The sequence below is a fragment of the Elephas maximus genome, chromosome 13, assembly GCF_024166365.1.
Source record: "Elephas maximus indicus isolate mEleMax1 chromosome 13, mEleMax1 primary haplotype, whole genome shotgun sequence".
NCBI classification, from domain to species: Eukaryota; Metazoa; Chordata; class Mammalia; order Proboscidea; family Elephantidae; genus Elephas; species Elephas maximus.
The window spans coordinates 63,510,484-63,528,345 of NC_064831.1; positions in this window are offsets into that span (position 1 = coordinate 63,510,484).

Consider the following 17,862-nt stretch of genomic DNA (forward strand, 5'->3'; position numbering starts at 1 on the left):
CCACTGCCTTTGGTCTCTTCACCCTCCTCAGCTTGCACTCTGCTGCTCCCTCTGGGTTCTGCCAGGGCCCTGACTGGAACCTCGTGCCCCCCACCCCTTCCCAGGGAGCCTGGGGAAAGATGTGCTGACAGCTCAACCAGGCCTGGACTGTGTCTTTGTGTCCCGATGAGGCTCCGGGACGTCTGGGCCACCTGGACTCGGAGCCAGGCTGGAGAGTGAGGCGCTGGCGGGGGGAGCAGCCCCTTGAGGTGCTGGCTGAGCTAAGCTGCCCAGAAGTAAGTATCAGAGACTCCTCTGTGCCAAGTCTGGAATTCACAATTCATGAGGGCAGAGGGGAGTTCAAAAAGGGGCCCCCAGGGGTGGTTCCGACAGCTTGGGCTGAAGGATTCTGGGTGGGAAAGAGGGAAGAAGATGAAGGGATGGGCTGGGGGAGGAGGAAATAGGCTTGGCAAATGGGTGGGGAAGAGGAGTGAGAAGAGCTGGGAGATGGGGTGTATCCAGGGAACCCTGAGATGGGCCAAGAAATGCACTCGGCTCACTGTCCCCCATTAACACTGCTGCCCCCTCTGCCAAGCTTTGTCCATGCTACCTTCCCCGCCACAGCCCCCGGTCCTCTCCCCAATTTCCCTACATTTTCTTCTCCCCCTAATTTCACATCATTCCTTTTATTTCTTCAATCATCCAGCCATTTCTGTATCTAGCAAACTTTTGGGTATTGACTATATGATGCTATAAGAGTCAGCCCCCAATCTCCAGGCACCTCGGGGCTGTGGCAAGAATAAGACGGATACAAAAGCTCATGTAAGGAAATCAGGGACAAGGACTGTAGGATGTGGACAAGCAGCTTGGGACAGCAGAGGAAGGAGGAGGACAACCCTGGAGGAAGGAGCGGAGGAGCCAGTCATGTTTGAATGGGTCTTTGGAGAAGGCACATATGATTTGGAAAACTGGAGGCAGAGGGGTGGGGCATGCCAGGTGAAGGGTGCGGTATGAAGAAGAGAGAAGCAGAAGAGAAGTCCATGTCCTGGGATGGATGAGCTGTCTGGCAAGACTGCAGCTCTGGTGGTCAGAGGAGTAAGCACCAGGACAGAAAGATAAGCTGAGCTCTGGAGGCATTGGGGAGTGACTGGAACTTTATGAGCAGCCATTGTTAGGTGCCATCAAGTTGACCCCCGATTCATGAACACTCCATGCACAATGAGATTAGGCTGTTGTGATTGTAGGGTTTTCATTAGCATATTTTTTTGAAAGGAGGTTGCCAGGCCTTTCCTCCTAGTCTATCTTAGTCTGGAATATCTGTTGTAAACTGTTCAGCATCACAGCAACACACAAGCCTGCTACTGACAAATGGGCGGTGGCTGCGCCTGAGTGCGTTGGGTGGGAATTGAACCTGGATCTCCAGCATAGAAGGCAAGAATTCTACCACTGAACCACTGCTGCCCTCTTTTTGAGCAGAGAACCAACTTAAGGCAGGCTGGGGCTTTGAAGAGGCTTGTGCCCTGGGTGCCGAGCCCTGTGCTCAGCTCTACGATAAGTAAGCAAGAAAAGAACACAAGAATAAGACACAGTCCTTGTTCTTGGAAGCTCACAGTAGGACCAAAGAGATGAAAGTAATGCCACAAAACCATTCAGTCACCTGCCTGAGGCAGGGGCCTGGACCCCAACCCCTGTGGGCATGTGGAATGGGCCACAGCCAGGCTCAGGCGGCTGGCTTGGGAGATCTGCTCTTCAGCTCCCTGTGAAGCACATCTTTTGTAAGGGCCCCATGGCCCAGCCTCCCTCCCACAAGCCCTGCACATCAGGATAACCTGCTATTACATGAACCTTCCGCTGGACGCCTTCCAGAAAGAGACAGTTCCTCTGTGTAATGAGAGCTATGCCCCACAGGCCCCCCGGCAGGGCCCAGAGCAGAGGCAGAGCCAGGGAGAGGGCGATAGAGGCTGTGACAGGGGCTGTGACGGATGCTATGATAGAGGCTGTGACAGGGCTATGATGAGGCTGTGACAGATACTATAATGGGGGCTGTGATACAGGCTACAATGGAGACTGTGACGGGGCTGTGATAGAGACTGTGACACGAGTTCTGACAGGAGCCTTGACAGGGGCTGTGGCAGATATTATGATGGGGCTGTGATAGAGGCTGTGACAGAGACTGTGATGGGGCTGTGACAGAGACTATGATGAGGCTGTGATAGACACTGTGACAAAGGCTGTGATAGAGACTGTGACAGGGGCTGTGACAGAGACTATGATGAGGCTGTGATAGATGCTATGATAGGCACTGTGACAGAAGATGTGATAGAGGCTGTAGCAAAGACTGTGCTAGTGGCTGTGACAGACACTGTGACAGGATGGGGGCCGTGACAGGGCTATGACAGATACTATGATGGGGCTGTGATAGACATTGTGACAGGGCTGTGACAGATGCTGTGACAGGATGGGGGCTGTGACAGACACTGACAAGGGCTGTGACAGAGACTATGATGGGGGCTGCGATAGACACTGTGACAGGACCTATGATAGAGGCTATGACAGGCTGTGACAGAGGCTGTAATAGATACTATCATGGAGCTGTGACAAGAACTGTGACAGGGTCTGTGAAAGGGATTGTGACAGGGACTGGGTCAAAAATATAACTAAGTCTGAAACCACAATCAGAGTTGGGACAATAGCTTGTGGAGCCCAGGCCCACACTTCCCACAGTCGATGGAGCAGTTGGCAGTGACAGCAGCAGCACGGCAAACATGTGGGCCCAGCCAGACTCAGGCATTTGTGGAAATGCTGACAGGCTGAAGCTGCCACAGGAAGGCAGGGAGAGGGAGGTGAGTGAGGCGAGAGCTCACCCAGCTCTGGCATGAATTCCTGTGTGTCTGTGGGTAGTAGGTTTCTGACACTTTCTGGGCCTTATTTCCTTACCTACCTCAGGGAGAGAACAGGTTACAGAGTGAGATAGGTGCAAACATGTGGACTGACTGAGGGTCCCTGTGAGGCTCCGAGTTGTCGCAAGGTTCTCTGAGTCTCCACAGCCTCGCCAAGTACAGCCTGTAGCCTGAATAAATAATGTGTCTTCCACGTTTACATACAACCTTTTCCCCCATGTGAGGGAACATTATTGTGATAAACAAAATGCAGCTTCATTTTAACGTATAACTGAATTAATAATATTGGTGACAACTAACATTTGTGGAGAGCTTGCTCTTTGCCAGGCACCATGCCAAGTGCTTAGCACGGATTAGCTCATGTAATCCTCACTAGAGCCCTGTCAGGTAAGTGGTATTATCCCCATTTTACAGATGACTAAATTGAGGCTCACAGAGGTTGACTAACTTGGCCAAGCTCCCACAGATAGAGGAAGAGCCAGGGTTTGAAGGTAGTTACGCCTCACCCAGTCTGTGTCTGCCATTAGTAGCTCTTTCTATCACAACTGCCATTGTGTCAGATATATTTTGAAGTTTTGTAGTCAGACTTTTTAAAGTGAAAAAGGGGTACTCATACTTGAATTGACTGGGATCTGCTGGGAAGCGCTCCTTCAGTCCATGGGCATAGGTCCATGGGTGATACAAATGGTTTTTGCTCAGCAAGTCACCTAAAGGTTGTCAGTTTGAATCCACCCATTGGTACCATGGAAGAAAAGCCTGGCAACCTCCTTCCATAAGATTCCAACCAACCAATCAACCAGTTGCCATCAAGTTGATTCCAACTCATGCCCTGTGGAGCACAGTTCAAGGACTATAGTTGTTGCTGTAACTTTTAGTCAGGATCAAACTCACCAATGTGGGTTGTAAACAGCTCTGGCCTGGAAGATGCTCGGAGCTCGGAGGTCGTTGTTCTCCTCTCACGACGCTGACACCACAGGCTTTTCTGATGACCCAACCCCTTATCTCAAAGCCCTTCTCAAGCCATGTCCAGAAGGGAAAGTCTCTGCCAGCCACTGGAGAAGACAGGACCTCAGCCTCTTCACAGAAGGCCCCCTCCTCGCTGTCCTTGAAGGGAGGAACTTCAGTCTCCCAGGCTCTCCCACCAATGGTCAGGAAGTGAAGTGGTCACTCACTGCTTCTCCCAGACCATCCCTTCTCCCCTTCCCATGAAATACCTGCTCCTCTGAGGCTCCCACAGCCAGTCACCTCATGAGTATCACCCTGGGATCATGCCCGCCTGGCTTCCTCTCCACCTCAATTCCTGCCTTCATCGCGGGGACTTCTGGTGAACTTTGGCCTTGACTTCCTGGTCTTTAGTGACCTTCCTCTCAACTTGAGCCACTGGCTCCCGTGGTCGAAACCTAGAACTGCTCCACCTGTAAAATCTGAAGTTTTAGCACCCCATTCTGACCTCAGCCTCTGCTCCTTCCAGCCTGGACCCTCCCTTCATCCCTTATACAGACAGGGCATCATGTGCTCTGTCTGTCTGCCCCTGCTGTCCTCAATCCCTTCTCTCTCAGCTTAGATTCCAAGGTCTCCCACTTCAACCTTCATCTTGCCAGTGTCCTCAACTCCCTTGTCCTATGGTCCTTTTTTTCTGCCAAACTGGAAATGCCAACCCTGGATCAATCCCATCAGCTACCCTTTCTGCAAATACATCAGCTGCAGCAGCCCTGCTGGGGCAGCCAGAGGAAATCACATGGCTGCACAGTCTCATGCTTCCCCAGGTGCAGGGTCTTTAATGTGCCCCAGTGCTGCCTGGCAATCTGATTATATTTCCTTATCACATTGTTTGCATCCTGTTCCATCAGTTATTTCTTTCCTATTTTCAATCTCTACCTACAGGATCTTTCCCATCAGTGTTTAAACCTGGTCCAACCTCTCTATACAGAAAAGTCCTTTGTGAGCCCCACTTTCCCTTTTGTTTTCCAATCACACTTAAACTTCTTGAAAGGGTGGGCTTCACTTGCTTCCTTTCTGAGCTCTCCACTCATTCCTCAACCCACAGCAATCAGCCTTTGGTACCCACTGTGTTTTCAGCAAGGCCATGAATGACCAACCTCATTATGATTGAATCCACTCTTCATTCCTTTCCTCACTTGACCTTTCAGCATTGTGTGACACTGCTGACCACTCCCCTCTTCCCCGCTTCTTGAAACATCCTCTTTCTTTCCTTGGCTTCAGGGACACATACTCTTCTGATTATCTTTCTCCATCCCTGGGCAGTCCTGTTTCCTTTGTGTCTCTTCTTCGTCTGCTGGCTCCTCAGACGTTGACCCGATCCCTGTCTCTGTTGCATGCCCTTTCCTTTCCCATGTGATTGCCCTCCCTGGATACTCACCTTGTTGGCTTCAGACACCATCCTTGGTCTTCAGCTTAGACTTCTCCCCTGGGCTCCAGGTCTATGTGTTCAACTGCCTCTTGGACATCTTATAAGCACCTCACACTCTAAATGTCCACACACCAGTGTTCTCCAAAGACCCCTATTCTTCCCAACCAATGAACAACACCACTATCCATCCAGTGGCTGAAGCCGGAAATACCATTCCTACCTCCTTCCTCTCCTTCCCCACCCCAGAGCCAATTGATTCCTAAAGTGTCATTATTTCTCCTTCATAAATATGTCTACTTCTTATCTTGTCCACTGACACAGCTCCACATTATTTCTTCCTAGGGAATGACAATAGCCTCCTAACTGGCCTCCTTACCTCCAGCCTGTTATAATCCATTATTCATGATGCTGCCAGAGTGGTTTTCCAAAAATGTAAATCTGGGCATATCTGCTTAAAACAATTCAATAAATTCCACTGGTTTTAGGATAAAGTCCAAACTCCTTAACTTGGCAAATAATCTGCTTTATGGCCGCCATTACTTCTTCAGCCTTCCCTCTCACCAGTGCCCTCCTTACCCTTGCTCTCTATACTCATGCACTTTTATAATGTTTTCTGCTTGATTTCGGCCCTAGTGAAACTGGGTTTTAACTTTTAACCTCCAGAACTGTAAGAGAATAAATGTGTGGTGTTTGGAACCACCACGTGTGCGATAATTTGTTACAGCGGCCATAGGAAACTAATACAGTCCTTCTTCCCTTCCTCCCCCTGCCCATCTCCCCACCAACTTTCTTTTGAGTTGGATTAAACCCCTGGGAGAGGCCAGACGCCAGAAGGATATAGAAGACCATTCTTCTCATCCCTCCTTGAGACCCAGTGCCCTCTGATTCCAGGGGGTTGTAGCTTTGGGAACGTTGGAAGGGGACACATCCTCCATGAGGAAGTCACACATAGGGCACTGTTGGAGTGGGTGCGAGGCTACCTCTAGCGGCTTTGCTGGCAGTAGGCACTGAACTAGGACAGGAGAGGAAGAATTCCATAGAGACCATACGGGGATTGGGGCTGACAGGGTGATACTTCAGCGTATGTGGGCTCTCTTTTTGGAACTCTCAGAAATACGTGTGGCAGAGGAGGAAGAGGGCAGAGGTCCTGTAGGTGCAAGAAGAGAAAAAGCAGGAACGCTGGGTTATGGATGCTAATGGAGTGTTATTTATAGTCAGTGACTGGGAGGGTCTGATAACATTGGTGTTTCATGACTCTTCTAGCTGACTCCTAGTGGCTCTCCTCCCCACCCCCCACCTTTACGCAAGGTGCCTGGTTAAGCAAATAATGATTTCCAAACTCTTTTCATCTTCTTCTCCCATTTGCATTTGGTTTTTATCTTTTTCTTATTGTGTTCCAGGACACTTTCTGTATTGAGGGGAGTATCCACTTTTATAGAGGCACAGGATCTCTAAAATATAGGAAAATCACACAGTACCAGGAATCATGGCCCAGCCCATGATTATCGCTGCAAATAGCCATTCTCCATCCACCCCCCGTTTATTATTTATTTTAACTTGTGTTATGAAATTTTTGCCATGCAGAAACTTTAATCTTTATGCGTTCAAGCTTATCAGTCTTTCCTTTCATAATATCTGACTTAGAGGCCACACTTAAAGCCCTTTTTCCCTCAGGAAATATTCACTGAAATTTTCTTATCTATAAATAAATTTTTGTATACATATATAATCCATCTTTTCCTTATTAATTAGAAACACCTCATTTTCCATATACTAATTCTAAATTTTTGTATGTACATAGATATATATTTCTAGATTCTATATCTGTTCCCGAAGGAGTCCTGGTGGTACAGTGGTTAAGTGCATTTGACTGCTAACCAAAAAGGTTGGAGGTTCAAACCCACCAGCCAGTCTGCAGGAGAAGGATTCGGCGATCTACTTCCTTAAAGATTACAGCCTTGGAAACCCTATGGGGCAGCACTACTCTGTCCTGTATGGTCACTGTCATGGATTGAATTATGTGCGCCCAAAAATGTGTATCAATTTGGCTGAGCTATGATTCCTGGTACTGCGTGATTCTCCCGTATGTTATAAATTCTGCCTCTATAATGTTAATGAGGGAGGATGGGGGCAGTTGTGTTCATGAGGCAGGACTCAATCTAAAAGATTGGATTGTCTCTTGAGGCACTCTCTTGAGATAGAAAAGAAAGAAGTGACTAGAGAGATAGGGGGACCTCATACCACCAAGAAAGCAGTGCCAAGAGCATAGTATGTCCTTTGAACCTGGGGTCCCTGTGCAGAGAACTCCTAGTCCAGGGGAAAACTGATGAGAAGGCCAGCAGAGAGAGAAAGTCTTCCCTTGGAACTGACACCCTGAATGTGGACTTTTAGCCTACTTCACTGTGAGAAAATAAACTTCTCTTTGTTAAAGCTATCCACGTGTGGTATTTCTGTTATAGCAGCACTAGATGACTAAGACAGTCAATACGAGTTGACGGCACACAACGGCAACAACAACATCTGTTCCATTGATTTGCTTCCCTAGTCTCCATTCCTCCCTGCCCCAGATTTCTGTAACAGACTATTACCTTAAATAACAATAATAAGAGGAGTCTCCCCCCTCTACCACTCTTTGTTTTCAGAATTTTCCTAGCTATTTCTTGTGAGATTGACTATAAAATTATTTGGCCATGTTAATAAAGCATGTTGGTATTTTGATTAGAATTGTGCTGAATTTATATGCTAATTTAAGGGAAATAGAGATTTTTATATCAGGGCATATCTCCTCCAAGAGGAAGGTCTGTCTCTATTTAAGTCTTCTTTTGTGTCTGAGAAGAGTCACGCTGTGGTTTTAGCCCTGGTGCAGCTTTTTCTCTCATTTTTGTTTCTTTTTGTTCATTTCTGTCAAGTTTGGGGAGAGCAGTGTGGTAAACCTGCATTTAAACCACCATGATTCCCAGAAGTCTTTAGTTTCGTGCTGAATTGAGGGTGAAGGCGGGGATGATGAGCTGAAGCTCTGTGTGTGGGTGAAATTCCAAAGGAGATTAAATGATAAATGAGAGGAACAAAACCTTGCAAAGCTCCAGCATTTATGGGGCAAGAGAACCTGGTAAATGTGGATGAGAGAAAGCACATGGAAGGGTGAGGCGGGAAATGAGCAGAGCGATGTCAAGTATGCCAGAAAAGGAGGAAAGTTCAAGAAGGGCATAGTCAATGGAGTCCACTGTCACAGGGAAGTGTGGGGAATGAAGACTATAATGGCGCTGTGGATGTAGGGTGACCACATTATTTAATGTTTAAACCTGGACAATTTGAGAAGACTCTGAGACAACAGGGGTAAATCAAGATTATTCCAGAAAACTGGGACATATGTTGACCCTGGTTAGTGGAGACCTCTGAGAAAGTAATCCTAGTGGAGGGTGGCCAAGATGTCCAGGTTGTGAGGGCTGGGGAATCAAGAGAGTGAGAGCAGTCTGTTCTTTCTGGAAATTTGGCCACAATGCAAGGAGAGAGTTGGATAATAGCTGTACAGGAGTTCAGGTTGAAGGAAGGTTGTCTGCTTGTTCTCTAGGCTCTGAGAGATTTGTCTGGGGAGGGAAAGGATTTAGTAAAGAGAGAGAGAAAATTAAGATGCAAGATACAGGAGGGATAATTAATAAAGAAAAACCAGTTCCTGTTGAGTTGTTGCCGACTCCTGGTGCCCCCATGAGTGCCAGAGTAGAACTGTGCTCTATTGGGTTTTCAATGGCTGATTTTTCAGAAGTAGATCACCAGGCCTTTCTTTCAAGATGCCTCTGGGTGGACTCAAACCTCCAACCTTTCAGTTAGCAGCCAAGAACGTTAACTGTTTGCACTACCCAGGGACTCCAATTAACAGAGAAGGCGTGAAAGAGGGAAAGGGGCAATGCCAATGGCATACAGAAGCTGTGGGGTTGGCCTGGAAAAGGAGGAAGGACAGCTTCTGATATGAGAGGCAAATAAAAGGATGCATGACAAACCAGAGAAAAGTTGAGGTGCAGAAAAGGAGACTTGAGGAAACTCATTTAACTTTTCCAGAATGGTTGTTGAGAAGGAGGTAGGCAAATCTGTATGGGGCAACGAGCCTCCAGGAGGATGGAGTGGAAATGCTGACCCTTTCCCTTTGGGGATCCACACAGTTAGACTATCTCTGATGGACTGAGAATGTTCTGAATGAGGTCTGCTGGTGGTAGGAATTGACACAGGCTAACCAAGCTCAGCACTCAGTGCTAGGCCCCAAGCTAGCAGGGTTCTGGCTGGTGTATGTCTGGAGATGGAAGCCTCTCCCATCCTAGATGCTTTGGCATGTTGGCATCTTTGTCCACTGGAGAACTACAGCAATCTCTGTAGAAATCTGGACCAGCGAGGACATCATTGCATTGGTGGACAAGAATGTTCAGACTGCAAGACCAGATTCTATAGTGTCACCTTGGGGAGGCCACAGAAGCCACAGCTAATCAGAGGTTCCAGTTATCTCTTTGCCTGACTTTGGAAGAGCCAGCCCTTTGGATTCAGGAAGTCCTTGGTGTTCTTGGGCAATACAGGGTGGAGAACGACCATAAGAAAGAAATACTAGATTTCAGATGTCACCACCTGCCCCATGGGAAGCCAATAGTTAAACGCACCTCTCTGCCCAGCACAGCAGGGTTGTCTCTCTCCCAGGAGCAGCACCTTGGCCAAGCAGCATGAGGAGTGAAGTGGGACAGGTGAGGAGGGAGGGTGCTCCCCTGCCCCACCCCATGCCCATGTGAAGACTCCACGCCAACCATGGTACCTACTGGCTCATCTCTGAGCTTCCCGCAAAGATGATCTGGAGGGGACTGTGATTTATCCCCGTCTGACTCATGATATTCCATAAATATTTGTTAAATGAACAAATGAGTAACTGAGTGAATTAATTAATTAACTAATTTTGTGGGCACAAAGGCCCTAAATGGCTGGATGAGGAACTAGAATCTTTTTAGATCAGGAGCTTGTAGATAAAAATACCTACAGTGCCTTGCTGTGAGTAAAAAAGATGCCAAGATGCCAAGATTTGTGACAGTGATGACAAATTTTTATGCACTAATCATGTTAAAAGTTACTTGACAAAAAAAAAAAAAGAAGAAGTCTTGCCATATACTAGAACCACAGATTATCAAGTCCAACAAAGTCCAAAGTTTAAATAAGAAAAGTGAGATCTGGAAAGAGAACAGAGTGTATGCAAAGCCACTAGGGTGGCAGAGTTAAAGGAAGAATTTAGGCCTCTTGCCTCCCAGTCCCTGCAGAGCTCTTCCCACCATCCATGCTACTTTAGCAGTGTGGTTGGGGACCTTCCGCTCTGGACCAGATTTTCTTATAAATAAATATTGATCTGGCACCCAGTATGTGCTATGTATCTACTCTGTGCTAAATAAGTTGCTAGGTGCTCAGAATATAATGGTGAACCATCGCTGCCTTGCTGGTGCAAGAGTTAAGCACTCTACTACTAACCAAAAGGTTGGTGGTTCAAACCTATCCAGTGGCTCTGCGGTAGAAAGGGCTGGTGATCTGCTCCTGTAAAGATTATAGCCTAAAGGACCCTGTGGGGCAGTTCTACTCTGTCACATGGGGTCGCTATGAGTCAAAATCAGCTTGATGGCACCTAACAACAACCGTTGCCTTAACAGGAGAAGAGACAGGCAATTAACGAGGCAATCATGATATGGGAAGTGCACCAGGCTTTGGGAGCCCAGAGGAGGGCCACCTGGCCCAGTCTTGGGGCAAAGGGTTAGATGCTGGGGGAGCTAGGGGTAGGAAGCAGACACTCAGCACAATCCTCCTCCAGCCTTTCCAGGGACATCTGTACCACATTCCCCGTCTTGTTCTGTCTCCTGCTTGCCTGTGAGTGTCAGTGGTCCAGGCACTCCAGATAACAGTTACACCTCAGTGCCTAAGGAGACAGATAAGCAGGACAGGCTGCTCAGAAGGAGGAGCCTCAGGCAGAGGCAGCAAACTCCACAGGGAGACCTTGGGAAGGAAAGGACCTGTCATTCCGCTTGAGGGGTTATGGGGGAATGGTGTGGGCTTCCGAGCCCCAGAACCCTCTCAGCAAGCCCTTCTAGGATTCTCTCAGCAGGCCCTTCCATCCCCAGGCAGCCATGCTGGGTTTTCCCCTTCAAACATGAATCTCAGTCACGTTTTAAAGCCAAAGCTTCTCTAGGAGGCCCTGGATGACTCGCATCCTCCTGGTCTCCTTTTCCATCTCCCCCCTCCCATTGGCTGACTCTCCACCTTGTTGATGACAGGCCCCTCTAGCCTCACTAGCTCACCCGGAGCCATTTCTTCATTTGGCTAGCTCCTGAAATTCGGTCTCTTCCAGAGAGGCTTTGGAGGCAGAGGCAGAGTTGGAGAGAGAAGGATCTCTGTGCCCCTCTTTCTCATTATCCTCATTCCGGTACTAGCAGTAAGAATAACATAGGCAGGGGAGCCTATGTATCAGCCAGGGTCCCTACGGGAAATGGAGGCCATATTCATACTAGGCTATGGAGGACAGCTGCACAAAGAGACTACATATGAAGGGAAGCCAGGAGGGATGGTACAGGACCCTACCTAGAAACAGCAGGAAGCAGTTTCCACTCCTGGGCCTAAAAGGGCAAACAGGGAGCAACCACTGAAATCTGGAGTGAGAAACAATACAGAGAGGCCCTCTGAAAGAAGCTGTGGCCTTTCATAGAGAGATACACTCCATCAACAGTGGCCTGAGAGGTAGGGTGCCAGGGCATACCCCGACCTCTGTCTCTTCCTTCCCTCTGGTCTCCTGCGGTGTCTTCCATTGGCCAAACCCAACTAGAAGTGAGGGCAGGAAGCCCATTGACGCAGTCAATAAAGGTCAGGTTTGGGCACACTCCAGTAAAAGGAGTGGCCAGTGGACCCGGAGGGGCACACCAAAGGTGTCCAGCTCTGACTGTGTCGGGCACTGTGCTAATGCCTCACAGGTACATCTCATTTAATGGCCCTAACAACTCTAGGAGGCCGGTGTTATTTAGTAATAAATAGAGAAGGAATCTGAAGCTCAGAGAGGTTAAGGAACTTTCCTAAATCACTCAGCTAGCGAGTGGATGGGAATGTCCTGTATCGGCACTGCCCAATTCAATAGCCACTAATCACACGCAGCTACTGAGCACTTAGAATGTGGTTAGTGCAACTGAGGACCTGAATTTTAAATCATTTTCATTTAATTGGCCATGTGTGGCTACCCTATTGGACAGCGCAGGTCTAGATCTCACTAAGTGGGTCTTTGGTTGTTGGATTTCCCTGAGGGAAGAATTGCTGATGGTGTCACTCTGCAGCTCACAAAACTTTGGGGAGGCTGGGCTGGTTGACAGGGTTATGGGGATGAGGTTGGGGTACTCTTGGGCTGAAGAAAGATATATAAGCATTTAATTATCTTCCCCCATCTCAGGCTGAAGAAGTCACCAGATACACCCTTCTACCCTCACTTCGGCAGGAGCCGTCACAGAGATAAGAAGGCTGTGGGTCAGCAAGATGCTGACTGGGACAGCGTCCTAAGGGAAAGGAAGCAAAGAAACTTCCATCACCTTTCCCAGCTGGACGTGCTGGTTCAAATAACCAACCAAAAAAAAAAAACCAAACCCAGTGCTGTCAAGTCGATTCCAACTCATAGCAACCCCATATGACAGGGTAGAACTGCCCCATAGGGTTTCCAAGGAGCACCTGGTGGATTTGAACTGCTGACTCTTTGGTTAGCAGCCATAGGACTTAACCACTATACCACCAGGGTTCCCGGTTAAAATAACAGGTAGTCCTAAATCAGGCTTCTCAGAGATTTAATTTGCTACTCGGCCTGGGGCAGGCCCTGGGCACTTTTCACGCTTCTTGATCAGGAGTTCTTATGTGGGCTATTAGGGTTCCATGCATGGGCTAGGGCGAGAGGGTCTCTGAAGCCCCTGCAATTGCTGGTAAAATATTGTGAGCTTGCAAGTGTCCTTGTTTCCGGGAGAAGGTCCGCAGATTTCATCCAATTCCCAAAGGAATCTGTGACACACAAAAAGTTGGAGAACCACTCATTCAGGTCCTTGGAGGAGGAAGCAGTGTTCTGCTTGCCTGCCTTCTCCCGCAAGGACCCTCCCTTCCTCTAGGTTTCTTCCACTCCTGTAGTTCAGCAGGCAGCCTGTCCCTGGAGCCAACGGGGCTGTGTGCCTGTCTGCTCACCTGGACACAGCACTGAGCCTCTATCTACTGCCCTATTTAGAAGCTGCTGAGCCGACTGCAGAAATCAGGTCTGTGTCTGTCCCCTCCAGAGGTGGCCAGGTTTTGAGGAGACGTGTGGGCAAAGGACCTCCAAATCCTGAATCTTTAGGCTTCTCAAAAGGAGCAGGAGTTCTGTAATGAGAGTCATGCACTCAGCCTTGGATCTGTGTCACTCTGGATGAGTTAATGAACCTCCCTGAGGCTCTACTTCCTCATCTATAAAATGGGAGAGAATAATGCCTTTTTATAGCGTTGTTTTTTTTTTTTTTAGGGGTGTTGCGAGGATTAACTGAAGTAATGGTTATAAAATGCCAAGCACTCGATAAATGTTAGCTGTTATCTGGCACAATTGGATCCAGAAATTTTCTCTACAGTGTCCCCAGCAGGAGGTTGTCCAGCTCTGCCTAGAGAGCTGCTGCCTCCTGAGGTGGCCCAGCCCCCATTTGGACAGCTCTGACTGTGAGAAAGTTCTTACGTCAGTGTCAGTCAGGAACTCTGAGTTGAACTGACAGAAGCTGGCTCACCAAAAAAGGCAATTTGTTGGCCCAATAAATTGGGAAGGGCAGGAGCGGAGCTAACCTCAAGGGCTCTAGAGACCCAAACAATGTTGTCAGGACTTCCCCTCCTCCCTACCGCGAACAACTCTTAGGTCCGTTGTTCCTTGTGAGTCAAGGAGAAAGCAACCAACAGCTCCCAGCTTATATCATCACAGCCTAGCGAACCCAGAGAAGAGAGCTTCTTTTCTCCAGTGACCACACATAAATTCCCAGGGAAGAATTGAGACTGGCCAGACTTGGATCATGTACCCATCCCTGAGCCAATCACTGTGGGCAGGGCCATGGGTCATGATGGCTGGTCAGGCTTTGTCACATGACCCAGGGGTAGGAGACAGGGTACTATGAATGGTAGCCACATTGGAACCATATGGAGTATGAGGGTAGGTCCCCCAAATGAAGGACTGTGGTTTCTAGAAGCCTGATTGTCTGCCCTAACAGCCTTCCCTCAGCACCAGCACTAGCTCTATCCTCCTGGCCTGCATAGGACAAGGTGGCTCACTCAGCGGAGTCAGCCCCTCACAGATACGAAGAGTCTTTTCTCCAGGTTAAGTTGTTCTCATCCTCCATCTCTCATCCTCCCTTACACCTGAGCAGAAGGCAATAATCTGGTTGGAAGTTGGAATGGGGGCAGGACTTGAGAAATATCAACTGGGGAGATGATGAAAATAATGGAGGGTTTTAGTGGCCGTTAACCCACCATTTCAAACCTACCAGCTGCTCCACAAGAGAAAGATGTGGCAGTCTGCTTCTGTTAAGGTTACAGCCTTGGAAACTGTATTGGATAGTTCTACTCTGCCCATAGGGTCCCTTTGAGTCAGAATCAACTCAATGGCAATGGGTTTGGTTTTTGGTTTTAGTACCCTTTTTTAGTGCTAGCCACGGAAACCCTGGTGGCATAGTGGTTAAGTGCTACAGCTGCTAACCAAAGGGCCGGCAGTTCAAATCCGCCAGGTGCTCCTTGGAAACTCTATGAGGCAGTTCTCCTCTGTCCTATAGGGTCGCTGTGAGTCGGAATCGACTTGACAGCACTGGGTTTGGTTTTTGGTTTTAGTGCTAGCCACTGACCTGGTGCTCCCTTAAGTGACACAAGAGGAGTTGACCAGGGGAGGAGGGACAATGAAGGAGGGGTATATGGGTGGGAGGAGGAGGGGGCTAAGGAGGAGGAACAAAAGAACTGTGATTGGAAGAGGGGAGAAAGAGAAAATAGGAAGAAAGGGAGGCGACAAGAAGAATGGGGAGAAAGCTTCAGCTGAGAGCTCTCAGGCTGGGACGTACAATCAAAGACTTAAAAAGGCTGGGAGCCATCCCGTGGGTAGCCAAGTCAGGCTTCCTGGAAGAGGTGGCCTAGAAGGATAAAGAGGACTACAAAGCCGGATTCTGACTCTATAAATCAGCTGCAGGAAGCATAGAACCATCCCAGATTGTTCAACTGAAGAGTAGTGGGCAGGCTAGCAAGGGAAGGGGCTTCTGCTCCCCTGCTCCATTCTTCCTTTCCCAGTTGGGCTGCTCTGCAGAGGTCACCCCTCGGCTAATGAGGAATCTTCCTGAAGTTTAAAACCAATTAAGCAACAAACAGTTTCTGATTAGCTATTTCTCTTGATGTGAATTTTAATGAACAGCCTACTCTTTCCTCCCTATCTCCCAAGCACCCTGGGAGTTAACCAGCTTCTGGTTTTGCCTTGAAGAGCCCTCAGGGGTATCTGGGAAGACTGAAGGAGGAAGGGGAGAGGGGTGGGTTCCAAGCAGCTTTATACAGCCCAGCAAGCTGTGGCCAGTCAGTCTACATTCCCCCTAATATTTCAGGGCGCCAGCGTGGGCTGGTTTCCCTGGGGAGGGGCAAGGGATGAGGGAACAGAGAGACGAATGGGACATAGCCTCAGACCTCTGCCAGCTCAAACTAGTCAGAAGAGGCTGAAGCATAACATGTAAAAAATTATCCAACGACCAAACCTAGATATGCTTGGCGACAGATGTGTGACTACATGGGGAACACCAAGTGGCACAGAGAGGCACAGAGAGGGGACAGGGCTATAGGGGAAGGCAGAACGGAGCAGTGAGTAGGCTCCAGTTTTACAGGGATGAACTGTGTGACTCTGAACAGGGAAGCCCCCACTCTGGGCCCTTATCCTTCCTGGAATGTGGAGATGAGGGCTATTGATTGCTTGGCCTTCCTCTAGAGGTTCTTACGACCCTCCCATGAGATGGCACATGGGAAAGCCCATTGTAAGCCAAAAGAAGCCTAGAGTTAGGGTAGCAAGTGTGTTGGAGGTGGCAGGGTATTGTCCTCTTTACTTCTCTGAACTTCCAACAGGAGACCCTCAGCACAATAGCTGTAGGACCATATTTGGTTATCCGCCAACCCTACTCACAGGCAGCAAACAGGCCAAAGGTCTCAGAAGCCTCCAGTAGGGTTGGGAGGTCCTACTGCAAAGTCTCAAGGTCCAGCTTTCTCTTTCTTAGCACAGGCATCTGTTAAGATCCTCTCCCAGGACCTAGAAGGCCCTGGAAGGTAGCTGAAACACAGCAGCGTTGCTCTATGGGCTATACCACTCACCCCAGGCTCTGCTCAGCCCCACACTCCTGACCACTCCTTCCAATCAAGCAGAAAAGATCTTTTACTGAGGGAAGGATAAAGTCCATAGTTTCTGCTAGAGGAACGAATGGGAGGGGAAGAACCTCTGGGGAACTGCTGACAGAAATAAAGATGGATTTTTCTGCAGGTTGCTCTTCACTGTCTCCTCCTTTTCCCCTCCCGGAGTACCTCTTTCTCCTCCCCCGCCTCTCTTTCTTCCCTCCCTAGCTCTGTGTTGGCTCTCAGGGACTTCTGGCTGAGGAATTCCAGGGGGACTTGATCAGGCCCTAGACTTCCAGGGAAAGCCCGGTGATTTTCATAGTGATTCCATAAAAGTCGCCTGCTGCCCAGGTCAAGGAAAGACATCATTCCCAGCTCCGGCATCTGGGTGATGACAGATTTAGAGCAGCCACTTCTAAGTCCAAACTTTTTGGCTTTGCTTTTGGGTTCCAGGATCCAGCCTGGCCCAGAAGATTGGCTTTAGACCAGGACTATGCAGCCCAGAGCTTGGGGGCAGCTGTTTTAGAAACTTCCCTAAACTTTTCCCCATGTCTTCACCAGGAACCTGGGTCTGTCTCATTGGCGTTACTGCCCCACCTTCCTGGAACATGTGATTGTATCTTTCTCATGCAATGGCAATGGATGAGGGATGAATTGGTCAAGTTTCTTAATGGCAAGGGGGAGAACCCAGTCCATTCTTTGGGCACAAAAGGGGACTTTATTAGTAGACATAGTAATACCAGGCTATCCCTTCTCACGAGCCACCCACAGCAGATATGGGATATTGGAAAACACATTCCAACCAAAAGAAGCGTTGAACAATCAGTTTGGGGAAGGATGAGGATACTGCTGGATCTCAGAAACATCTGAACCCAAGTCTCGAAGGCTGCCGGGAATGGCTCCTTTCATCCCCATCCCTTGCCTCTGCTTGTCTCTCACTGTAAAAGGGCTTCCTATGCCTCCTCAGCCTCACCACTCATGACTTCACCTCCTGGAGGGAGGCTGACTCTGTATCTCAAAACCAGTTCAAAATATCCTGGGGAAGAAGCCTGATTGGCTCAGCTTGGATGGAGAGCCCACACCCTTAGATTGGTCAACTATGACCAAAAGGTGGAGTAACAAAATGGCCACTCCCGTGGGACCCCTGTGGGTGGAGAAGGTATGGATGGAGAAGGGGAAGCAGCAGCTTACTAGAAAAGGGAGGTGCTCTCCCCAGAAATTGAGAGGAGGGCT